The following is an 8,428-nucleotide window of genomic DNA, read 5'->3' as shown; positions in this document are numbered from 1 at the left end:
GCAAAAATGGTTTTTTTTTTTTTTTTTTTTTTTTTTTTTTTTTTTTTTTAAATACCAAGGCCCAAGAGTGGAAATAGTTTCCCTGATGGCTGGGCCTTGAAGCTGGTGTTCTAGAGGAAGTTATTTGTCCAGAGAATGTTGTCCGTAGTGTCGATTGGGACTTGTGGATGGTAAAGTGACAGGTCAGTGGAGCAGAGAAAAGCAAAGGAGAAGAGGAAGGCTGTCAAATGGCAGGCCTTAGGTCTGTTTGTACGGTAGACATCCACTCCTATCACCACCAGCGCATCCCAGAAGGGGTAACTGAGGAGAGGAACCGTAGGTGGAGCGTAGAGAATTGAAATTCAGGCTCTTGCCTTAAATCAACATATTTATAGCTCCGTCAGTGAGGAGGCCCCTAGGGGTCTTTGGTTTATACTTAAGTTCTATAGTTCACAAGGTATGTCTCATTTTGTAATTATGAGAACCCTCTGAAGCAGACAAGAAGGGTGTCACTTTTGACCTCAATTATAGAGAAGAAAGCACTGGTGCTTGGTCAGAGATGTGTCGTGTTCAAGGTCGTATGGTTATTATATGATGGAGTTGGAAATCAAACCCAGATATTTGGGTTCTAAAAACCTGGGCACCATTCTCCAAGTCATTAAATTATCACTATGAGGTGTCTCTCTGCACCCCACTCCCCTAATACAAAAGCCTTCTCATGCAATATTAAGTCTGTAAGTTCATTAACATATAAAACAACAGAAATGGTTGGAATCCCTCTAGAACTGGAATCATTTTGTGTACCTCAGCTTTGCCGTTTTCTTTCTGGGAAAGGTAAATGTGGAAGAAGCTCTTAGAAGGGTGTCTGAAGTAGTTTACACCACTCTGAGTTGTTTATGTATGTCTGGGAACTCTGGGTTGAGACAGATTACTTGGACACTGTGGCTTGACCTTCATAAAGAACCTATGAAAGGAACAATTGTGAGAAATAATTAATGACACCTTGACAACTTTAACCAAAATTGGAGCTGTTTTCACTGGTTTATGATAGATGTTAGAGCAAGACATTATATAATAGATACACTGAAGGATTGTTGTGTGCATGTATGTTTTAGAATCAAAAGCCGCCATTCCTACATGATAGGACAGGAGAGAGAAATTTATACACTTACCCACCACCTACCTACTATGATATTTTGTCATAATGAAGTGTGCAGGAGAGCCAGCCGTGGTCTGCCAGCCAGTAGCTCTCCACCTCGGGCTAAACTTGAGCGATGGATGGAGTCCTGGGGCCAGAGTCACTGATACTGGCAGCCACCAGCCCCCCGGGAAATCCATCACAGAACAGCCATCTCCAGGAGTCTAACCACATCCATATTCACCTGAGGAGAGCACCGAGTACTCTCCTGGAGAATGATATACCCAGAGACTCTGGGATAATGCTGCCTTTAACTGCTCATAAAATATGTTAAAAAATGAAGCCTTAAAAGTCATGCTCGTGAAGAGTGAGGGCAGGAAAATGAGCATAGCAATTCACACAGTGCGCTTTTCCTTGGAGCAAGAAGTCCTGTCAGTTTCTCAAAGTGGGTGTTTCATCTCTTACAGTATTCTCGAGAAGGCTGGGTCAGCCATGGGTTACTGGCTCAGGAGCCGGCTTGGATCTTTGTCTTGCTGGCTTCTTGTACATTTTTTTCCCCTTCAGCTAAATTGTCATTTCTTAGCCTTCCTCCTGCCCAGTCTGGGATTTCCTTTCCCCTCAGCTCTGCCTCCTGTGTTCTCTGTCTCATCATCCTATTTTATTTCCTTCACAGCACTTATCACCGTTTGAAATTATTTTATTTATTGGCCTGTTTAGTGTCCCTGTCTCTTACCCCTGGGACGTAGCTCCATGAGAACAGAAGCCAGCCATGACTTCCTGGCTCACTGTTGTTTTCTATAGCACACAGTGCAGTGCCTAGCCTATGGGAATGCTCCATAAATTCATTTAGTGAATCAATACATGAATTAGTGGGTAAATATGTGCCATTCTGTTGCTTAATCCCACATGACAGTGCCCAGAAACTGGGTAGTGGTCTTTTCCTGATAGAAAAAAACAAAAGGATTATATTAGTTTTCTTATTCTTGTACTAACAGGTTATCATAAACTTACTGACTTAAAGGTACAGATTTATTATCATAAGGTTCTAAAAGTCAGAGGTCCATCACAAGGGGGATTGGGCTAAAGTCAAGGTCAGCAGGGCTGCATTTCTTCCTGCTTCCTGGAGGCTACAGAGAAAAATTTGTTTTTTTGTGTTTTTCAGTTTCTAGAAGTCACGCACATTCCTTGGTTTGGGACCCCTTTCCATCCTCAAAGCCGCCCACAAGAGTAGAGTCTTTGTCATGCTGCCATCTCTCTGATTCTCTGCAGATAAGAGTTAAGGACTCACATGATTACATTGAGCTTACTTGGATTATTTGGGAAAACCTCTTACCTCAGTGTCCCCAACATGAATCACCCCTGTAAAGTCCCCTTTGCCATAGAAGGTAAGATGTTCAGCTTCCAGGGAACAAACTGTGGACATCTTACAGAGGGAGGAGGTGTCCTTACCCTGCCTACCACGTGGATTTAGTCACAGAAGAGGCAGAGAGATGGTCTCATTTTTCTTTAAGAATATATATTGTGAACGAAAGAGTTCCCGACTCATTTATTCATTCAACAAATATTTGTGGAGCTCGTCACACTTTCCTTGTCACTTTTGTTTCTGGTGGTAGAGTGGGCCAGGCTAGATTGCTGTGTCGGGTAGGGCTTGGAGACTCTGGAGAAGTTCACCTGAATGTAGAACCAGGCCTGACAGTCAGAAATTGGGTTGCCCACCAGAATGGGATATGTGTGTCCAAAGGGGACTCAGAGCAGCAGCAGTAGTGGTGACAGTGTAACAGATAACATGGGTGACAGATAACATTTATCATGTACAGGCCTGTTTGGAGTAATTTATTTAATTTATGTAATGTCTACAACAATCCCCTTATAGAGGTACTGTTATTATCCCCATTTTACTGATGATGAAGCTAAGGCACAAATAGATTAAGTAAGTTGTCTAAAATCACACAACTAATAAGCGATTGAGCCAGGATTCAAAATTCCAGGCTATCTGGATTCTAGATCCTGCTTTCTAACCACTGTCCTCTCCTGCCTGTCATGGAGCCAAATAGAGAGGTCCCCAAGGAGCCCACGAGAGGGAGAAGGTGGGTGCTGGGGAGCAGAGCCTCAGTTTCTGCTCAGGTGTGCATGCTTGCTTGTTATTTAGACCTCTTGTCTTCTGCCTTGGAAGCATAGGGAAGACCCCACTGTGTATGTGTCAGGCATGGCCACTTGCAGTGCGGACATGAGAAGATGCCGTCTGTGCTCAGGCAGATGCAGAACCTAGCAGCTCACAGGCATTCCCTGTGAGGCGTAGGTGAGGGAGACAGTAGCTACCGTGAAATTTGCTGAACCATCTGGTGGGCTTCTGGGTTGCATGAAGCACAGAGACTGGAATGGTACAGAGGAGCAAGTCAGAAGCCCTGAGTTTATGTGTCCACTTCATCAGTTACCAGCTCTGGGTCAACTCATTGAGCCTCTGTGGAAAAAAAAATATAAAGTCTTTTTGTCTATATCTCTAGGGTGAGAGAAAGATCAAATTATTATTGTGAAGTACTCTGTTAATATTGGTTATTAATGTTCATATGCCTAAACAACAAGGGGAGGAAAAGAAGTATATATGAGTGACTGGCTTGTGTTGTCCTGGGGGTAAACTGAGGAGTGTGAGCAAGATAGGACATCTTCTTCCCATGGCCTGAGTGATGGCAAGGATTTACAGGTCACTCTGTGAAAGCATGCCACCAATCAGGGAATAAGAAGGATATCTTGTCTTAGTGTACAGACCCACAGTCCTGATGGCTCTAATAACCCAAAGGTGGTCATCAGATGGGAAAGTCTCTTCCACTTGTACCCATCCCCCTCATTTTAGTAGCTGTAGTGTGGCCAGATGGTCCCAAGAATTTCTTGCATAAAAGTAGAATTCTTTAGTATGTTTGATGTAATTGAGCACAAGTGACAGCTGTGAGCTCTAGGCTTTAGAGGGAGGTGCAAAAAATTTACCTTGGAGTTAGTGAGCCTCTTAAAAAGTACTTATTCAAATAATCAGTAATACACAACTGTCAAGAGCTGCAAGGGCTTTTAGATTTACCCTTCTACTAAACTAATAGGTAAGCCTGCAACCATTTCATCTATGCTGGCAGAAGACATGAAATTCTCGGGTCAGACACAAAGAATTTTATTCCTCATGGTGCAGCTTCCTGTTGTCCTTAGTTTCCTATGTCCCCCAGCCCCCAGAGGACAATGCAGAGCAGGCTTAGGTGGGTCTGTGTCACAGCTGAGGAAAAGAGTTTGGGAAATCACCAATCTTATAAAGAGCTACTGGCATACTTGCCTCAGCCTTTATTCCCTGGTCAGGAAACAAATCTGTCCTGTCCTGGAGGGAGACACTATCTTCATCTTTCCAGGTTGTTTGCTTCACAAACATCCTTGAAAAGATAGTCTGGAATAAAAACTGCCATAAGACATGTAGCAAAGCCTCCCATTAGAAACTACTACGTAATCTGCTGAATTCCTAATAGTGACCTATGAAAAGTATTTGTCTTTAAATATACAGTATTGTATCAGTGAATGGATATAATCTGAATTTTGTTTAAGAAAAGAATCCATTTCTAATTCTCTTTACTTAGTGAGTTCTACTCAGTATTTCAGGATAGTGATCCAGCCAAACTTGTTGCTTAACTAACTACCATGGAGTTCAAGACTTCTAATGAATTGGTAATTAAATAATATTTTAATTAAAAGTTGTTAACATAGAGCATTCAGAGGGCATATGGTTGATTGTCTCTTTGACCAACTTTGGTTGCAGGAGTAACAAAAGTAAGAATTTTATGCTTTGACAATGGATGATACTGATAGGAATTTATGAAGATTTTTGCTTAAAGTAATACATGCTTTTTCTGTGATTTTAGTGATAAATTCTTTAGGCAAATTCTTATTGAGAGAATTATTACTTTATGTACAAGTTTCTTTATATTTGATTTTTTAATTCCCCAAATGTGTTAAATTTCATATATGGTCATGCTTAAAAACTATAGGCCTATCATTGCCAACTTAGTATGTAGTTAGGGATAAATTGGACCCCAATGATTTGGATAATCCATGAGATAATTCAACTTTGAATATTTTTAGGTTTAAACTTGATAAAGGACCCACATGGTACTTTAAGTGTCAGGGAATTCAAGGACCCACATTCTTCCTGGGAGTTGGCATAGTGCTATGGACACGGATTTAAATGCAGCTGGACCTGGATTGAACTCTAACTCTTGCTAATTCCTGACTCTGTAATTTACCTAAAATGTCTGAGCCTCATTTTCCTCATCTAAAAATTGTGGATAATGACTACTGCTTTGTAGGATAGTTGTGCAACCTAAATGAAATAAGTTATTCAAAGCTGATAGATTTCTTTAATAATGTAAAGGGAATGTTGAAGTCAGTTCAGGACCGTTACAAAGTTTTTTTTGATTACTTTCAGCTTGGGTAAAGCTTTAAATTCATAGTTAAATTCCTTCTCTAAAGTACTCATTTATTGTCTATTATTTTTCTAGTTATCTAGGTGCATTGGGGAATTAAAATCATCCTTTAAAAATCATCCCATGGATATCAAGAGCTCATAAATTGCTAGATGCTAATGGGAAAGTCAAGAATCTGCTCCAACTTATTATTGCAGGCATACACAGAGCTACCTAGGGAAAAGCAAGGGTTGGCTTAAATTCCCAGAATAAGATGCTTTGCAGATTTCAAAATATGTCACTCACTATAAAACTAATTCAATTATTTACCAGCCACATACATACTAATCAGGGTTGAAGGTATGAAAGACCACAGGGAAGAATGGACAGTTACCTCTCTAGTACCTGTGGTAGTATTAAGAAATAATGACAGCTCACATGTGTGCAGTCCCCTCAGTTTTGTGAGAAATCAGGAGCTGAATATTTAAAAAACTAATTACAATTAATTAAGATGACTACAAGAGCTGTGACAGTTTGGGGTTCTATTTTTATCAATTTAATCAATCTCCAATGAAAAGCAGGAGAGATATTTTGGATTTGACAAACAACTTAAGAGCTGTGCAGTGGGAACAGAATGAGAAGTGCAATGAGCAGAAGAGTATTAAGTAAAGTTCTTTACTTTTTAAAGCAAGCAGCTACTATTGGAGCACCTGGGTGGCTCAGTTGGTTAAGTGTCCAACTTCAGCTTAGGTCATGATCTCACGGTTCATGGGTTCGAGCCCTGCATTGGGCTCTGTTCTGGTAGCTAGCTCAGAGCCTGGAGCCTGTTCAGATTCTGTGTCTCCCCCTATCTCTGACCCTCCCCTGCTCACGCTATCTCTCTCTCTCTCTCTCAGAAATAAAACATAAAAAATTAAAAAAACAAAAACAAAAACAAGCCGTTACTACCTTCAGAATATAAAGGCGGCCAAGTTCGAAGAGATAGGGAGCAAGAGAGGAGAAAGCTGCTATATCACCAGATGGGATGATGGAAGATAAATGATAAATGATACACCTGCCTCCTCCTAGTGTGGAAACTACTACTGCTACCATGTAGAAAAGAGTGCTATGATGAGAAAATCTTTAATACCAAACGTGTATGTGTGCCATGGGTCCCCCTTACCTGCAGGGGATACATTCCAAGACCCCAGTGGATGCCTAAACCCTCAGAGAGTACCAAACCCTATACATATATATAATGCTTTTCCTATTCATACATACCTGTAATAATATTTAGTTTATGAATTAGGTGTAATAAAAGATTGATAACAATAATAAAATAGGACAATTATAACAACCTACTGTAATAAATGTTATATGAATGTGGTTTCTCTCAAAGTATTTTATGATATTTTACTCCCCTTTTTTTCTTGTGATGCTGTGAGATGATGAATGCCTACTTGAGGAGATGAAGTGAGGTGAGTGACAGTGATGTATGCAGCGTTAGGCTACTAATGACCCTCTGATGATACGTCAGAGGGAGGCCCTTACCTATGGTAATTGAAACCATAGAAAGCAAAAATTCAGATAAGGAGGAATTGTCACTTAGTGTGTCTTCAGGTTATACATAAAACGTTAAGGGCTTTACTTAGTAGAGATGGGGTTAAATATTTACTTCTGGCTACGTACATATTACCATATGCCTAAACTTGCAAAATTTTAGCTGTTCTAAAGGTGAAAAATGAACAATTTGCAAGATATATCAAAGCTAGTCTCAATTGGATGTTAATTAATGGAAGTAAATGGATGATGACACTATCTGTATTTAGTCCAACTCATATTAAATAAGCACCTACCATGGGCAGGGAGCTGTGCTGGCTCTGTAGTAACTAAACGAATCATGATCATTAGCTTTTCTCCTCAGTGCATTTGCAGCCAGAATGTAGGCACTGGTGGCCCTTGGCATCCCAAGCGAGACGAGGCTTCTGCATCTAACCCTTGCCCTCAAGAGCAGGGAAATGTGCACATTGGTCAGACAGGACACATGCACACGTTTAAATACATTTGTTTGTGGCAATAGTTTTTCTTTGTCTACAAATAAAAAATGGTTTGAGTTAATTTTTATAGGTATTTTTTTCCTACAGAATTGTAACTGTTTTATGTTGAAACGCAGTACGATTGTAGCATTTCTTCCTTTCCATATTCTGCTTATATTTTTCTTTGCCTTGGAGTGTGTATGATCACAGACACAAATATCCCGCACCTTTTAGTACAAACACAGCTGTAGCATAAATGAAGACATAGAATACTAGCTCAAGTGGAGGAAGTTCACACTCTAGCCTCTATTAGACAGGAAAATGGATATTTCAATAAATAGAGTTGTTGAGGCTACAGCAAGTTATCTGCACAAAGCTGTAGAGTCAGCATTTTTTAGATGGTATCATGGATGAGTAGTTAATTAAGTAAAGGCATCTAATCCCAGTGGAATCTTGGGAAATGAGGTCGATACTTTCTTCTCCTTGAACATGGGGGCAAATTGGTCTTTGATTCTATTGTAGCCATCTCTTGGGTGCTTCTGCCCTAAGATCTGCTTCTATTACTTAGAAAATCCTTTTTGTTGAGATGACCTTAATGTCAGTGACACCCATAAGCTAGATTTAATTGCTTTTCTAAAAATACCATCTCCCCCCCAATAATTCTTCAGTTTACAATTAATTAAAGCATAATGTGTTGGAAACTTGCTTGTTTAAAGTCTTCCTATACTTCACCTTATTGACTTATTTATTTACCACAAATGGCCAATTCTAAATGGGTACTATTTCTCTCAGCTTCCAGCTCCTAGCTTTTCTTCTGATATTGACTAAATGTTGAGGTATTTAAAGCAAACAGACCTATGGAGGTA

At 40.0% G+C, this 8,428-nt stretch overlaps 1 protein-coding gene across 1 annotated transcript in view; it reads left to right on the top strand.

Annotated features, from left to right (window-relative positions):
* Nucleotides 1–8,428, top strand: part of ENOX1 (ecto-NOX disulfide-thiol exchanger 1) — a 418,486-nt gene that overhangs the window by 674 nt on the left and 409,384 nt on the right.

The sequence above is a fragment of the Crocuta crocuta genome, unplaced genomic scaffold (assembly GCF_008692635.1).
Source record: "Crocuta crocuta isolate KB4526 unplaced genomic scaffold, BGI_CrCroc_1.0 scaffold586, whole genome shotgun sequence".
NCBI classification, from domain to species: domain Eukaryota; kingdom Metazoa; phylum Chordata; class Mammalia; order Carnivora; family Hyaenidae; genus Crocuta; species Crocuta crocuta.
The sequence above is the reverse complement of the archived record's forward strand: the minus strand, read 5'-3'. Positions and strand labels throughout refer to the sequence as shown.